Genomic DNA, 15,030 nt, shown 5'->3' on the forward strand with positions numbered 1-15,030 from the left:
GTGCCTGAGATCTTAAAAACTAGATAGTACCCAATTCTATGGGGCAGTTCTACCCTGTCCTATAGGGTCACTGAGTCGGAATCAACTCAACGGCACTGGTTGAATACCCAATTACCATTTATTGAACATTTTTGATCAAAGATTCTATAATAAGATCATGATCCAAAAGAGGGAACCATAAAAGAGTTGTAATTCACAGAGGTTGGGACAACCTACAGAGGCCATCGCCTTTGGGTGTCCTTTTGAACCTTGAGCTTTGAGGAAAAACTGGTTCCTGAAGCCACTTTGAGTCAAACAGTTGTCCAGATGAACTAGCAAGACTATTTTGTCCTGGGCATTGTGATATTTTTTAAAAAAAGAATTCAACCTGTTTTGAGAAACTGACTCCAAAGATTTGTAAATAGTTATGTTTAGGGTAAAAATCAGTAATCGGTTTAATTAGTCTTCAAGACAGTGCTGTATGAAATACCTGTCTAATGTCTGTAATCAAACTCTCACCCTCTTGCTATACAGAAAATGATGTATTTTAAAGAAACCAGGTTCTCAGAAGAGATCGACTTCATGGCTCAGACTCCAATTTGTCTTAGGTTCCACTCCTGCTTCTGAGAAAGTGACCCATGACTGTTAATAGGTAAACCAAGGAGGGGCAGCTTGCCCTTGGGAAAAACACTTAGCATGTTTTAGACAGATTAACTGGAGACATCCAACAGGAGAAGCCCATCCTGCATTATCTTGCTAATCATGTATTCCTTAATAGAAGCTTGTTTGTCACGTGTAAATTTTTCTATACCTTCTGTTTTCTCTAGACAAAATTTGTGTGCTTTATGGATATATGCTTTTTGTGTGGTAGTTTCAACTAAACTAATTTAGATGATCACTTTAGAACTGATAGTGAATTTACATGGGCAATCTCTTGTTTAGATTACTGGCGAATACATGGACAATGCACTTTGAGAGTCTTAAGATTACCTTTAAATATTCATAGTAATGACATTAGTAAATTCTAGAAAGATAAATGTTAATTTGTTACCCATTATAAAAGGAGAGTCAGAAGAAATCTCATTGGTCCAACACTCAGGGTATGGTTGGTAGATTTAATTCCTACTCATAGTATAGTTGAATTAGTAAAATCTTTTAAGAAAGTTATCAATTACCATGGGACTAATAACAGATGAAATTGCTAGAGGGATGGAAACACAACAGCAATCTCTGACCTCATTAAGCCGGGGTGCCATGAAATAATAAAATAGACTTGAGATTTTTTTTATTAGCCCAAGAAAGTGTAGTTTGTAGATTTATTTGGTTGGTTACCATCAAGAATAAGTACATGAGCTATATCATTGCAAGGAATAGTAATATTCTTAGTCTGCATAAAAGACAAAAGCAAAGCGTCAGGTTAAAATGTTGATGTACATTGAGTCTGCAATTGATGAGAACTTTGCTTTACTTAAGATCCTGGTGAAGAACTGGATGGTATCCCGTGGAAAACCAGCACTGTGAGTTTAAAGAGCCTGCAATGGCCACCATCTAGGAGCTGAGCTAAGTCCAGGAATTGATCATCGTTGTGTTATCTCCAATCTCCAATCAAAAAACAAAGAATGATTTAAGACATTATTCCCTGTCCCTGAACGCAGAAAATGTGACCCAGCTGGAGGTGGGCTCACAAGGACCCGCAAGGACACATCAGCTGGGCCCTGAGGTATAGAGAACTTTTCACATAAGCCAGAAAACGAAAGACTTCCTACTCTTATCTTTTTCTATTAGCATTTAGTGAATAGAAAATTTGTTGGACCAATAAAGACCCTCCTGACTGTCAGTTACTGAAACCTGTACCAATGATTGCTAAGAAAAGCAATTCAAAATGTAAGATCACAATTTCTAGCCAATGTGTGATAAAGGTGAAACTTTCAACGTTTTTGCCCATTTTGTACTCTGTAATATATTCTTTTTTTTTTTTTTAATATTCTTAGGACTCAGACAGACATGGCTGTGGCAACATGCTTATCCATTTTCCCATTCTTGCTTGTTCTATAATATTCCTTGGGTTTGGACAGACATGGATCTAGCAACGTGCTTGTCTGCTTCCCACTTTTGCCTTTTTGAATATGTGAGCCAGTTAAAGGACTTAAGTGGCTGTTCAAGAGATAAAGACTGGTAAATAAGTATCATAAAAATAAGTGCTATAGGGGTATTAAGAATTTTTTTGCTTTAGCTCTTTGATTAATTTTTATTTTAACCTTTGCTTGCATTGTTCCTCTTTCTAGACAAGCTTATGTGTCTTGGTGTATGCCTTAATGAGTTGGTGCCTTCTCCCCGAAAGGTAGAGTCATTTCAAGGGATTCAAAAGTTCCAGCTCCAAATGATGGTTGATCAGGGATTTCAACCCATCTCCCATCAAGAGGAGAGACAACAGCCCAATAAAGGGCCAATAAAGATACAAGAGAGATATAATAGTTTAGCTCAGACAACAGTAGAGTTCCACTCCTCTAACCTTCAGGCCTCTATGCCCCCATCCGACAGGAAGCAGCTAGAGAGACTCAATGCCCTGTTTCCCAAGATTGGGAAACTCACAACAAAAAGGGGGGATTGGAACAGGCTGCTCAGCGGTGACATGAACAGGACCTAAGCCATTTGTCTTTCTTCTAAACTTATTCTTGACTGCTCAGTTCCTTTTTCCTTGTTGAATTTTTACCAATGACTAATGTCCTTTTCAGACTGTAAAAACAAATGATATGATCTAAGAAAGTCTTATGACTGCCAAAATCACCCCAGGAAACCAGTCACCCTCTGGGCAGATGAGATGATACCTTGGGACCATGATCACCGGAACTACCCCAGAAGAGAATGGCATTCCACAAGTTCCTGAAACCGGTGATTTTGCCCTATAAATATTTGAGCCAGTCTCCATTTGGAGGAAGCAGGCTTTGGAGGTGATCATTCCCCTCTGTCTCTTGTGTATGGATACACATTAAAGCTCTTGCTACTCACCCCACCCCTGTCTTAGGAACTGGCTATCTGCGGCAGGTAGCTCTGACCTGCACAATTGCGGTAATACTATAAAGGAACTCCTAACTGTAGACGAAAGTAGGCTCATTAAAGACGTGCCTTTTGAACTGTGAACACGGAAGAGTAGGGCACAGAGGTAGGGGAAGAGAGGGGCTGCCCCACAGAGGGACTCTTCTTCTAGTCTCCATTATACCCTCCTCCTAGCCCAGTGTGTCAAACAGAGTGCTTAAGAAACATTTGCTGAATGAATAAACATCTTCACTGTCTTCGTTCAATGCTTCTTCTGTTGGTCTGTGGACTATATTATTTTTTATTTATGTTTACATATATAATATTTTTAAGTGTACAATTCAGTGGCATTAATTACACTGACCAAAACTGCTGTCAAGTGGATTCCAACTACAAACTGCCCCATAGGGTTTCCAAGGAGCAGCTAGTGGATTCAAACTGCTGACTTTTTGGTTAGCAGCTGAGCACTTAACCACTGTGCCACCAGGGCTCCTTACATTGACAATTAGTATTTATTTCCAAAACTTTTTCCTCACCCCAAACGGAAACTCTGTACCCATTAAGCAGTAATTTCCCATTCCCCCAGTCCAGCCCCCTAGCCCCTGGTAACCTATAATCTACTTTCTGTCTCCATGCATTTGCCTTTTCTGGATATTTCCTGTAACTGGAATCATCTGATATTTCTCCTTTTGTGTCTGACTTATTTCACTTAGCATGTTTTCAAGGCTCTCCCATGTGTAGCATGTATCAGAACGTCAGCCCTTTTTGTAACTGAATAATATTCTATTGTGTGTATAAGCCACATTTTGTTTATCCATTCATGTGTGGATGGATACTTGCGTTGCTTCCACCTTTTTGCTATTGTGAATAATGCTGCTGTGACTATTGGCGTACAAGTAAGTATCTGTGTGACTCCCTGCTTTCACGGTATATACCTAGGAGTGGAATTGCTGGATCATATGGTAATTCCATATTTCAATCTTTGAGGAACCGCCAAGCTGTTTTCCAAAGTGGTGTTCATGGATTTAAAAGTGAAAATTTTCCTAAGCTCTTTTACCTATAACTTTTAGATTTGTTCCATTCCATGCGGTAGACTTTCATGACAAAACAATGTGATGCTACTTTCCTAAAGACACTACGCTAGAAGGCCCCAATCTTTCTCCATTTCATCTGCAATGAGGCCTTCAACACCTAAGAAAGATACAATTGATAGTACCTATTGAAAAGAAAACTGAAATTCGTGCATAACAATAGCTGCCCAAGCACCTTCAAGATACAAATAAGGGTGCCCTTCCTCCTCCACCAAGCCATCTTTTAGGTATTAGTGCTTGCTGTGGGCATTTGGGAGCCCTGGTGGCAGCAGTGGTTAAGAGCTACGGTGAGCTATGGCTGCTAATCAAAAAGTCGGCAGCTCAAATCCACCAGCCACTCCTTGGAAACTCTATGGGGCAATTCTACTCTGTCCTACAGGTTGCTATGAGTAGTAATCGACTCAATGGCAATGGGTTTGGGTTTTTTTGGTGGGCATTTGAGGTGCCAGGAGAAGGTACTATTGCTGTACCAGGGCTGCAGTCTATGGTTGTACAGGTTGTTCACTGCACAAGAGCTCCTGACAGAGAGGCAGAGGGGGACTGAAATCCAGTCTGCACTCCACTCACCAAAGCCATGCACCCAGTTGAAAGGTACCTTTTTCTATTTGGCACAAATGCATCAGTGAGACAGACAGATAGCTGTCATTGAGTTGACTCCGACTCATAGCGACCTTATGTACAACAGAACAAAAGGTTGCCCAGCCTTGTGTCATCCTTACAATTGCCAGTATGTTCAAGTCCTACACAGCAATTATTGTGCCAGTCTATCTCACTGGGGGTCTCCCTCACCCTTCCTGGCCCTCTACTTCACCAAACATGATGTCCTCCTTCTGTGAATGATCTCTCCTGATGATGTGTCCAAAGCAAGTGAGTTGGACAGTACTCTGTTGTGATCCATAAGGTTTTCACTGGCTAATTTTCAGGAGCATGTCACCAGGCCTTTCTTCCTAGTCTGTCTTAATCTGGAAGCTCCACTGAAACCTGCCCACCGTGGACTTGCTGAAATTTGAAATACTGGTGGCATAGCTTCCAGCATCACAGCAACACACAAGGCACCACAGTATGACAAACCGGCAGATGGGTGTTGGATGCATCAGTGAGTATGGGCTAACTGCAGCCCTGTGCTCTCTGCTGTCATCATTTTGCCTCCCTGGCCAGGGGAGAGGGCAGTGCCAGAGAGTCACCTGAGTGTTCCTTCAAAGGAGCTCCTTCATTCTCTTGAGCTTCAAAACATCTTTTCAGAGGATCCTTTCTAGATGTTGATGGGTGACTAACCCACCACTGGAAATGCGTAGGTGGAGAATTACCTTCTGCCAAGAGACGTCTGAGTTCTCCACGAAGGCAAAGTAAGGTGAGTTTAGTCTTTCATCCCTCTCTTGGCCGTGTGATTACCTCTTCTGCCACTAGATGGCAACCTCACCCAGATACCGGAAAAGGACTAAAAATAAATAAATAATAACCCATTGCCTTCCAGGGTATTCTGACTCATAGCGACCCTATAGGACAAAGAACTGCCCCAGAGGATCTCCAAAGCTGTAATTTTTTCAGAAGTAGACTGCCATACCTTTCTCTCATGGAGCGGCTGGTAAATTTGAACCGCTGACCTTTTAGTTAGCAACTGAGTACTTAATTAACCACCGCGCCACCAGAGCTCCTTGGAAAGAGACCTCTGACGACTGAACTGGAGAAGCGAGAAAGTTGGGACTCAGGGGTCATGTGAGTGAAAAGCAGTTTAGTTTAATCCAGCATCTTTATTATGTGATTTTGAGTACTTTGTCGTCCTGTCATGCAATTGTAGCAAATGGAACAGCTCACAGTTTCCTAGTGGTCATCAAGATCACGTAGAACCTCTTCTTTTCTTGAGGGTCTCCTTCACCAATTCTGTTTCAGTCTGCTGATGTTTAAACCCTGGAGACACAGGCCAAACCACAAGGAATTCAGCACACTGACACCCGTGAGAAACACTGACCTGTTAACCTGTTGCCGTAGGGTCAATTCCGACTCATAGCAGCTGCACCATAGGGTTTCCAAGAAGCGGCTGGTGGATTGGAACTGCTGACCTTTAGGTTAGCAGCCGAACTCTTAACCATTATGCCACTAGGAAGCCTTATTGATAACATAATGAGATGTTGGCTTAATAAATTCTGATTTGAGGCAACCAATAGCTATTGATCATTTTGAGTCTTTTCTTTTTTTAATTGGGGCACATTTTACATACAATTAATGTAATTAGAGGTATGCCCTGGTAGAGCAATGGTTAAACCCTTGGCTGCTAACCAAAAGGTCGGTGGTTCAAACTCACCAGCCACTCTGATGTAGAAAGTTGTGGCCATCTGTTTCCATTAAGATTACGGCCTATGAAACACTGTGGGGCAGCTCTGCTCTGTCCTGTAGGGTTACTGTGAGTCGGGATTACTCAAGGGCAATGAGATAGCGTTAACTAACCACCTTCCCCACTATTCAATTTTCCAGTTGTCCATTCTGGTATCCACTTTCTTTTTTTAACCTTCTTCCTTTGCTTCTTTGTTTTGCTGGAGCACATCATTTAAAAGCTTCTTAAGAAATGGTACAGAAAGATGAATTGTTTGAGACCTTGCGTGTCTGAAGATATCTTTCTTCTACCCCCATCCTTGACTGACAGTTTGGATGAGTATGGGAATCTGTGTTGGAAATAATCTTCCTTCAGAATCATGAAGGCATTATTTTATTGTCTTCCAGTTTCAATTGTTGCTGCTAAGAAATGTGATGTCTTTTTTTTTTTAATTGTGGCAAATATATATGTAACAAATCACTTACCTTGTAAACATTTTTCACATGTGCAATTCATTGACATTAGTTATCATGCTGTTCAATCATTGGCTTTATCCATTTCAAATTTTCTATCATCCTTAACAAGGGACCCTCTTGTCCCTTGTCTCTTATCTGCCCCCGGCAACCACTAATAAACTTTGGTCTCTACACGCTTGCCTAGCCTAGATATTTCATATAAGTGGAATTATATAATATTTGCCCCTTTGTAACTGACTTATTTTCACTCAGCATAATATTTTCACATTTCATCCATGTTGTAGCATGTAATAGGACTGCATTTCTGATGCCATTTTAATTCTTTTTTTTATTATGCTTTTAGCCAATGTTTACAATTCAAGTCTGTTTCTCATACAAAAACATAAACGTATTGTTATGTAATCCTAGTTGCTCTCCCTACAATGTGACGGCACACTCCTTCTCTCTACTCTGTATTTCCTGTGTCCATTCAACCAGCTCCTATCCCCCTCTGCCTTCTCATCTTTCCTCCAGACAGGAGCTGCCCACATAGTCTCATGTGTCTACTTGAGTTAAGAAGCACACTCCTCACCAGTATTATTTTCTGTTTAACAGTACAGTCTAATCTTTGAAGAGTTGGCTTCAGGAATGGTTTTAGTTTTGGGCTAACAAAGAGTCCAGGGAACATGACCTCTGGGGTTCCGTCCAGTCTCAGTCAGACCACTAAGTCTGGTCTTTTTACTAGAATTTGGGGTCTGCATCCCACTTTTCTCCTGCCATTTTAATTATTGATCTTTTGTGTGAAATCTCAGTTTTCTCTCTGGATGTGTGTGGGATCTTGTCTTTGTCCTTGGTCTTCCGAAATTTTGTCATGATGTGTCTTGGTGTGATTCCGTTTTTGTCCATTGTGAGGGCTCAGCACGCACTTTCAATCTGGAAACACATGTCCTTTGGTTCTAAAAGAATATAATTGAATTATTTAATTGATTTCTTCCCCTCTGTTTCTCAGACCCCTTGAGTTGGTTTTCTGATTTCCTAATCCTTTCTTACCTTTTTCCCTTTTGCGTATACTTTCTGGGATATTTCCTCAACTTTATCTTCCTACAACTTTACTGAGTTTTTTGGTTTTTGCTATCATATTTTTAACTTAAAAGAGCCCTTTTTGGTTCTCTGAGTATTCTTTTTTATAGTATCCTATTCTATTTTTAGGGGCCCTGGTGGTACAGTGGTTGAGCCCTTGGCTGCTAACCAAAAGGTCAGCAGTTTGAATCCACCAGCTGCTCCCTGGAAACCCTGTGGGTCAGTTCTACTCTGTCCTATAGGGTTGCTACGAGTCGGAATCGACTTGACAGCAATGGGTTTTTATTTTATTTTTATGGCTGTAACAACTCATTTCTCAGAAGAGACCAATAATAGATCTTGCAGGGTTTTCATCTTCCCATAGAGATTGTTTCTTCCCAAGTCTCCTTTTTCCTGTTATATGTTTTGGGTTCTATTTTTCATGTCAGATTCTCCTCTTAAATTCCAATGACCTTTGGCTGTTTTGCTCTTATTGAAGAATGAGTAGAGTTGCCATATTTAGCAAAACAAAACAAGAAAAATGGGATATCCACTTAACTGTGAATTTAAATAAATGACAAATAATGTTTTTAGTATAAGCATGTCCCACGCAATATTTAGAATATACTTCTAGTATGTAAGCATTTCATATTTTAGTAAAAAAAACCAATTTGTTGTTTATCTGAAATTCAAATTTAACTGAGCATCCTATATTTTGTCTGGCAGTTCTAATAATGAAATCTAAAATCCTAGCTGGAAGCTCTGTGTGTCTGAAGTGGGTAGGGCTTGACAACTGTGAATTCACTAAAGGGGTGTCCCAGCTGGGCTCTCAAACCTGTTGCCATGGAGTCAGTTCCGACTCATAGCGACCCTACAAGACAGAGTAGAACTGCCCCATAGAGTTTCCAAGGAGTGCCTGGCGGATTTGGACTGCTGACCTTTTGGTTAGCAGCTGTAGTAATTAACCACTACGCCACCAGGGCTCTATTGTTGAGTAACTGATGACAACATCTTTAGGTCTTTCCTCTCAGATTCCCCAGAAAAAAGTATTCCAAACTCCCCATTCGAGCAAGTATAATCCTGGCTACCAGTGTTCGGGGAGCCAAGTGGAGGGAGAATACTGAACAGCTCAAAATTCATGTTAAGTTTCATGTGGCTCTTCAGTTCCAGGACAGTTCCTCCAGCCTTGTGTGGTAGATTACAGACAAATTATTTGCTACACCTCCCATTCAGGGATGGCACCTAATTCCCCTTCCCTAGAATCTGGGCTGGCCTTAGTGACTTGCGTGACTTACAGAATGTGGCAGAAGTAATGCTCAGGGGTTTCCAGACCTAGACCGTAAGAAGCCTAGTAGCCTAGTAGCTTCCGCTTGGGCCTCTTGGAATCTTCTTTCTGGGAGCCTTGAGCCTCTGTGTAGGAAATCTGACTACCTACCCCAAGACTGCCATGCTGGAGAGGGAACATAGAGGTGCTCTGGTTGACTAGACCATGCCAGCTGAGACCAGCCTCCCAGGCTTCCCTGCCATGTTCCCAGACATGTGACTGAAGCCTCCAGACTAGCCCATGTGCCCGCTGAATACCCTATATGAGACAGAAGAATTGTCCAGCTGAGCCCTGCCCAAAAATAGTGAGGTATAATAAAATGGGTACTGTTTTAAGTCATTGAGTTTTGGGGTAAGTTGCCAGGCAGTCTTAGAAGCCAGACTGCCTTGACTACACCTGGTGACCCCCATTCCAGAGATCTCTGTATCCTGTCTAGAGATTACGCCTGCATCTCCTGCTGGAGTAGGAGGGGGCAGTGGCAGCTGTGCAGTGTTGGGGAGGGAATCTAGGAGCCTGACTGTTTCTGTAAAGACTTACAACAAATCCTCCTATTCCCAGTCTTACCTATAAACCCATTTTCAGAAGTACCCGTTACGGCAAATTCCTGCGTATCTTGGGGAGTTCTACAGCCAAATCACATTGCTTCTCCGCTTTCTCTACTCCTGGCTTAGGAGTTAGCTTTCTCGGGTCTTCTAGTCAGTTATCACCTGTCCATCTGCTTTCTGGGTTCCAACATTTTGTTATTTTCCCCTCTCTTTTTCCCTTGTCCTTGCAAGATATTTAAAAAAAATCTGCTATTGCTTAATGGGATTTCTAGAGGGAACTGAGGTGAATTTATAGGTTCATTCTGCTATCTTTAAAGGCTCCTTCGAGTCTTTCATTTCAACCATTACATTAATTTTTAAAATACCCTTAGATCGTGTTCCCCAGAAGCAGGAGCCTGAGCAAGTGTCTCAGTGAGCGAGTGTTCTCAGGAGAAACCTGTTAAGTAAATGAGGGAAGTAGGAGTGTGCAGGGGAAGAAGCCGAGCCAAGATGTGGTTTCTGCTGAAGTTTAGCCTCAGTCTGATCCCACAGGAGCTCTGGAGTATGAAGGACCTACAAATTTAGTCCTGGCTATTTGTAAATGCTCAGCTGCTAACCAAAAGGTTTGAATCCTCCCAGAGGTGCCAGAGGTGCCCCAGAAGAAAGGCTTGGTTATCTATGTCTGAAAAATCGGCTACTGAAAACCCTACGGAGCACAGTTCTACTGTGATGTACATGGGGTCACGATGAGTCAGAACTGACTCAAGGACAACTAGTTTTGTTTGTGTACTATAAATGTTAGCCTCTGGCTGTTCTCTCCCCAACTTCATCTGAGGGCCTTTCTCAGGAGAAGGGACTAGTTGGGGAGAGGGTCAGCAGGGTGCCAACAGCCTCTGCTATATTCTCTAACTTGTATTTTTTTTTTTTAGTGTTTTTGTTATTTTTAAGGGATAAAAAAGTTTCTCATTTCTTTGAGGAAATGAATTATGCTTATTTCATTTTATTCTATTGCTTGCCCTTTGAATTTTGTTTCTTCAAAGTCAGTTCATAAACTGAGGCCCAGAGAAACTTTTAAGTTATTTGCCCAAGCTGAAACATAAAAGATCTTGAATGCAAATCGGTCTGATCCTAAAACTATGTTTCTAAACCATGCTAAACCACCTCCTTTAGCTACATCTTAATGGAATAATTTAATGCTACCACTCCGGTTTTAAGGGGGCAAATAGCCACTTCGAATTTGGTCTGTTGGACAGCAAACACACTCTCAAAAGCTACCTATCCTTTGTTAAATAAAATTGGAATTTGCTTGTAGACTCAATGGACTCGTTCTGCAAGCCTTCCCTGAGCACCTACTATGCGCCTGCAACTGTAATCGGCGCGGGTGCAAAAGTAACCCAGACCCAGTCCGTACCCTCAAGGAGCTTGCCCCGGGTAGAGGAAGCAGATACAGACTGTATTCGTATTACTAAGGGCGCGCGCTGCACTAACGCAGAAAGGGGGAGCTACGCACCAGTATTGTTGTTAGTCGCCCTAAGTCATTGGGTCTCATGACCATAACCATGTGTGCAAAGTAGAACCGCTCCATAGCATTTTCAAGACTGTGACCTTTTGGAAACAGATGGAAAGGCCTTTCTTCTACGCGCCTCTGGATGGGTTCGAACCGCCAAACTTTAGACTAGGCTAGTAGTCCAGTGCTTAACTGTTCGTGCCACCAGGGACTCCCGACAAGTGCTAAATCATACTGGTTTATAGGTGAAGAGAGAGAGAGAAGATCCGGGTTAGCTCCTACCTCTCCTTCCCAAAGATTTCCTCCGCCTGCTGGGCACATAAGAAAAGTCTCTTTCCTTCTGATGTGGAACTGCTAGAAACTTTTTGGAATGTTTGTTTTAATGTGAAAGAGTGAAATGAAATGTGCCATTGTGATTTCGCTCTCCACTTTTCCGCCGTGAGCCTACGGGCGAGACAGACACCGCGGTTTCCCAGGAAAGAAGCTTTGATTTACCGCGACACACCAGCCCCAGGCTGAGCTGGGCGCGGCCGGTTGGCGAGGAGCGGGGCAGGCCGCGCGTGCGCGGCCGGTGGACGGTGTGGGGCGCCCAGGCACCGAACACCCAAAAGTCAAACTTCCTCGACTCCGTGCGGGGAAAAGGTGCTGGGCGGCCCGGGAAGGAGAACGGGACGAGGAGCCCGCACGGGGAAGTGGCCGCCGTCAGCTCCAGACCCACGCCCGGAGGCGAGGCCGCGCTCCCACCGCGCCAGGCGCGCACTCGGCGTCCGAGGCTCCAGGTGCGCTTCGGCCTGGGAGGGATTTTCCGGTCCCGTGAGCAGAGGGACAACCAGGAACTCGGGCTCAGTCTCCACCCCGAAGTGGGGCGGGTCCGGCGGGGATAAGACCCGTTGCCCGGCCCTGACAAGGGTGTGACCTCCTCGGCCTCAGAGGACGAGTTCAGCCCCTTTCGGCACCGAGCGGTAAGGGGTGGCCGGCCGGGGGTGGGGGTGGTCTGGGCTTGGAGACGGGATGCCGCGGCCCGAGAGCGCGTCGCGGAGATGTCCAGCCCAGCGCCGCGCCCAGGAGGGGTTGCCCAGCGCGGCCCGATCGCCCCGCGGACTTGCGGGCGGGATTGGGGCGTCCACATTGGGCCCGGGACGCGCTGCTAGTGGGCAAGGGGGGGACAAACACGGCCTGTACCCACAGGTGGCAGCCAGAAAGGTGTCGAGAGCACTTTATATGCCCAGTTAGGGCCCACCGCAGTTATTTATGCACATGTACCACACAGCGTGCTGGGCTCGGACATTAAAAAGAAAAGATTCAATTCGTATTCTCTCTGGATCTGCCGCAGGCTAACGTCTAAGTTTTACTTTTTAATTCCTTCTTTCCTCCTTTTAAAAAACTCTACCCATTTTTCCTAGTTTCTTTCCCCTGTCTTTCCTCACGTATCTGATACCTGTAACAGTGCCTGGCACGTGAGAATCTTTCTTTGTTGGGAGGCCCCGGACTCTGGCTCTTTGGTCATGGCTTTGACCAGCTGGAGGCTTTGGAGCCCAAGAGGCTATTGCTTTTCAACCGTCTGCCTGGCTTTAAGTGTTGCCCAAGTTGATGCAAATCTCCTGTGAGTTGTTTTGAACATTTTGAGTTCTGAGTAACCCACGCCTTTCAAGAAAAATGGAGAACTGAAAGGACGTGTGCCCCCTGGAGCTGACAGTAGGAAGGATGGATAGGGCCCCCTCCTCCAAATTATCCATTCCAAGGGCCATCAATTCCAGGACTCCCACGTCCCCTGACATTGCAAGTTACTCTGTTGATAGCCAAGCACTAGTTCTTAAAAGTAGCCAGGGAATTCTTAGACAATAGAGAGGTGAAAAACAGGAGAGGAAGGGGGCAGGAAAGAGGACCCCACCCTGTGGCTGAGTGAGACCTGCTTACTTTCCAGAGCCGGATCTGGCCAAGGCTGGATCCCGGGCATTCAGCTCAGGTCGGATTTCTATTAATCTGAGGATACACACACCCTTACTGGATCAAGGGCATCTATGAATTTTCCCTCCTAAATGTTGTTGCTTTTCACTAGGGAGAATTTTTCTCTGAAAGCAATTTACAGAGTAAGGTACACAGAAAAATTGGGCCACACCAGCCTCGGCATTTGGAAGGTGAGCCTCCTGGTCATCCCCAGACTCATGTCACGTAGCTAGCGTTCCTTTGCTTATGTCCAGCCACTCATTTGTTTTTCTGATCTTGCTCACCTAAGGAGCTTGTAGACTAAGCCTGCTCTTCTCCCACAGAGGCCCTGGGGATGGTAGGCAGTGTGCCAGGGAGGACCTGAAACAAGGGAGCATTTTCCTGGGTGTCAGTTTTGCCGAAATTGTTGAAGATAACGATACCTCTGTATTAAAACTATCACAGATACATTTTGGCGCTGAATCTAAAATTTGTATACCTTTTTAACATAAAACCAGAAACTGCAAAGAATTTTTGCAGTTTGGCTTAAACCTAGCCCTTGAGGATTTGTTTTCACTGCAATTAGGGCTACTTGTGGACACCAGTTTGATAAGTAGTGCAGTGTCCTCCCTGAAGGAACTTCTGATAACGGTCATTCTCACTTCAACCTGAGGCAGCATTGTTAACCTTGTTTTGCAGATGAGGAACCCAAGGCCCAAGCTGTGGTCATTTGTCAAGGTCAGATCATGTATAAACTGAGGCTCAAATCCAAATGCTTGGTGCTAAAGCCCGTACTCTTATCCTCGCTGCTCTACTGTGGCCCCATCAGTGCTTGGTTCATAGGGCCTTGGGGTTTAGATTTGTGCTTACCAGCTGATTAACTAAATCTTGATCAAATGTTTTTCTTTTCCCCTTCAACTTTGATCTTATCAAGCCTCAGCCTAAGCAGGTAGATGAAACACTGACACGTGAGATGTGGTTAAACGAACTGGAGCTATTTAGATGGGAAAGAGAATACTACAGTGGGTGTAGTGGCACATGGTACCCCTTGCCGTCGAGTCGATTCCGACTCATTGGAACCCTAAATTCTTGAGGGGCTTGGCATGTGGACAGAGAAATAAATTCACTCTGTATGGCTTCGGTGGGGAGAGCTAGACACATTGGGTAGGAGATTTTTGGATCGTGGGTTCTTATTGAATTTAAGGAAGTGGCTTTTGATGTGGCCTTGGAGTCTTCGAGAGCTCTCTCGCAAGAGGTGTCTAGAAAGAGGCTGGCTGTGACGGGTAGAAAGTTATACTAAGATCACTTCTAAGCCCATAGCTCCCAAACTTCAGGATGCATCAGAATCCCCCCTGCATGTCCAAAATGCAAATTTTTGCCTCATCCCCCCAAATTCTGATATTGTGTGACTGGAGGGGGACCCAGGAACATGCATATTTAGCTGGCTCAAACTCACCTTGTCTTAGTCATCTAGTGCTGCTATAATAGATATACCACAAGTGGATGGCTTTAACAAAGGGAAGTTTATTCTCTCATAGTCCAGTAGGCTGGAAGTCTGATTTCAGAGCGCCGGCTCCAGGGGAAAGCTTTCTTTCTCTGTTGGCTTTGAAGGAAGGTGCTTGTGATGTCTCTGAAGTCTTCCCTTGGTCTGGGAGCATCTCAGTGGAGGAACTTCAGGTCCAAAGGAAGCGCTCTGCTCCCGGGGCTACTTTCTTGGCAATATGAGGTCCCTTGTCTCTCTGCTCACTTCTCTCTTTTATATCTCAAAAGAGATTGGCTTAAGACGCTATCTTTTTTTTAATCTTATAGACCTCATCA

The 15,030-nt window shown here is 44.0% G+C and overlaps 1 protein-coding gene across 2 annotated transcripts in view; it reads left to right on the forward strand.

Annotated features, from left to right (window-relative positions):
• The first annotated feature begins 11,949 nt into the window (after positions 1 to 11,949).
• ANXA4 (annexin A4) overlaps positions 11,950 to 15,030 on the forward strand; it is a 78,188-nt gene continuing 75,107 nt past the window's right edge. The window contains exon 1 of one of the 2 annotated variants that reach the window (XM_064268687.1): positions 11,950 to 12,065. The gene's annotated coding sequence lies outside the window, so the exon portion shown is untranslated. Of the gene's footprint in view, positions 12,066 to 12,106; positions 12,249 to 15,030 lie in introns of those variants that run through there. The other variant, XM_010593632.3, reaches the window with a different exon arrangement.

This window comes from Loxodonta africana, chromosome 15, assembly GCF_030014295.1.
Source record: "Loxodonta africana isolate mLoxAfr1 chromosome 15, mLoxAfr1.hap2, whole genome shotgun sequence".
In the NCBI taxonomy this organism is placed as follows: Eukaryota; Metazoa; Chordata; class Mammalia; order Proboscidea; family Elephantidae; genus Loxodonta; species Loxodonta africana.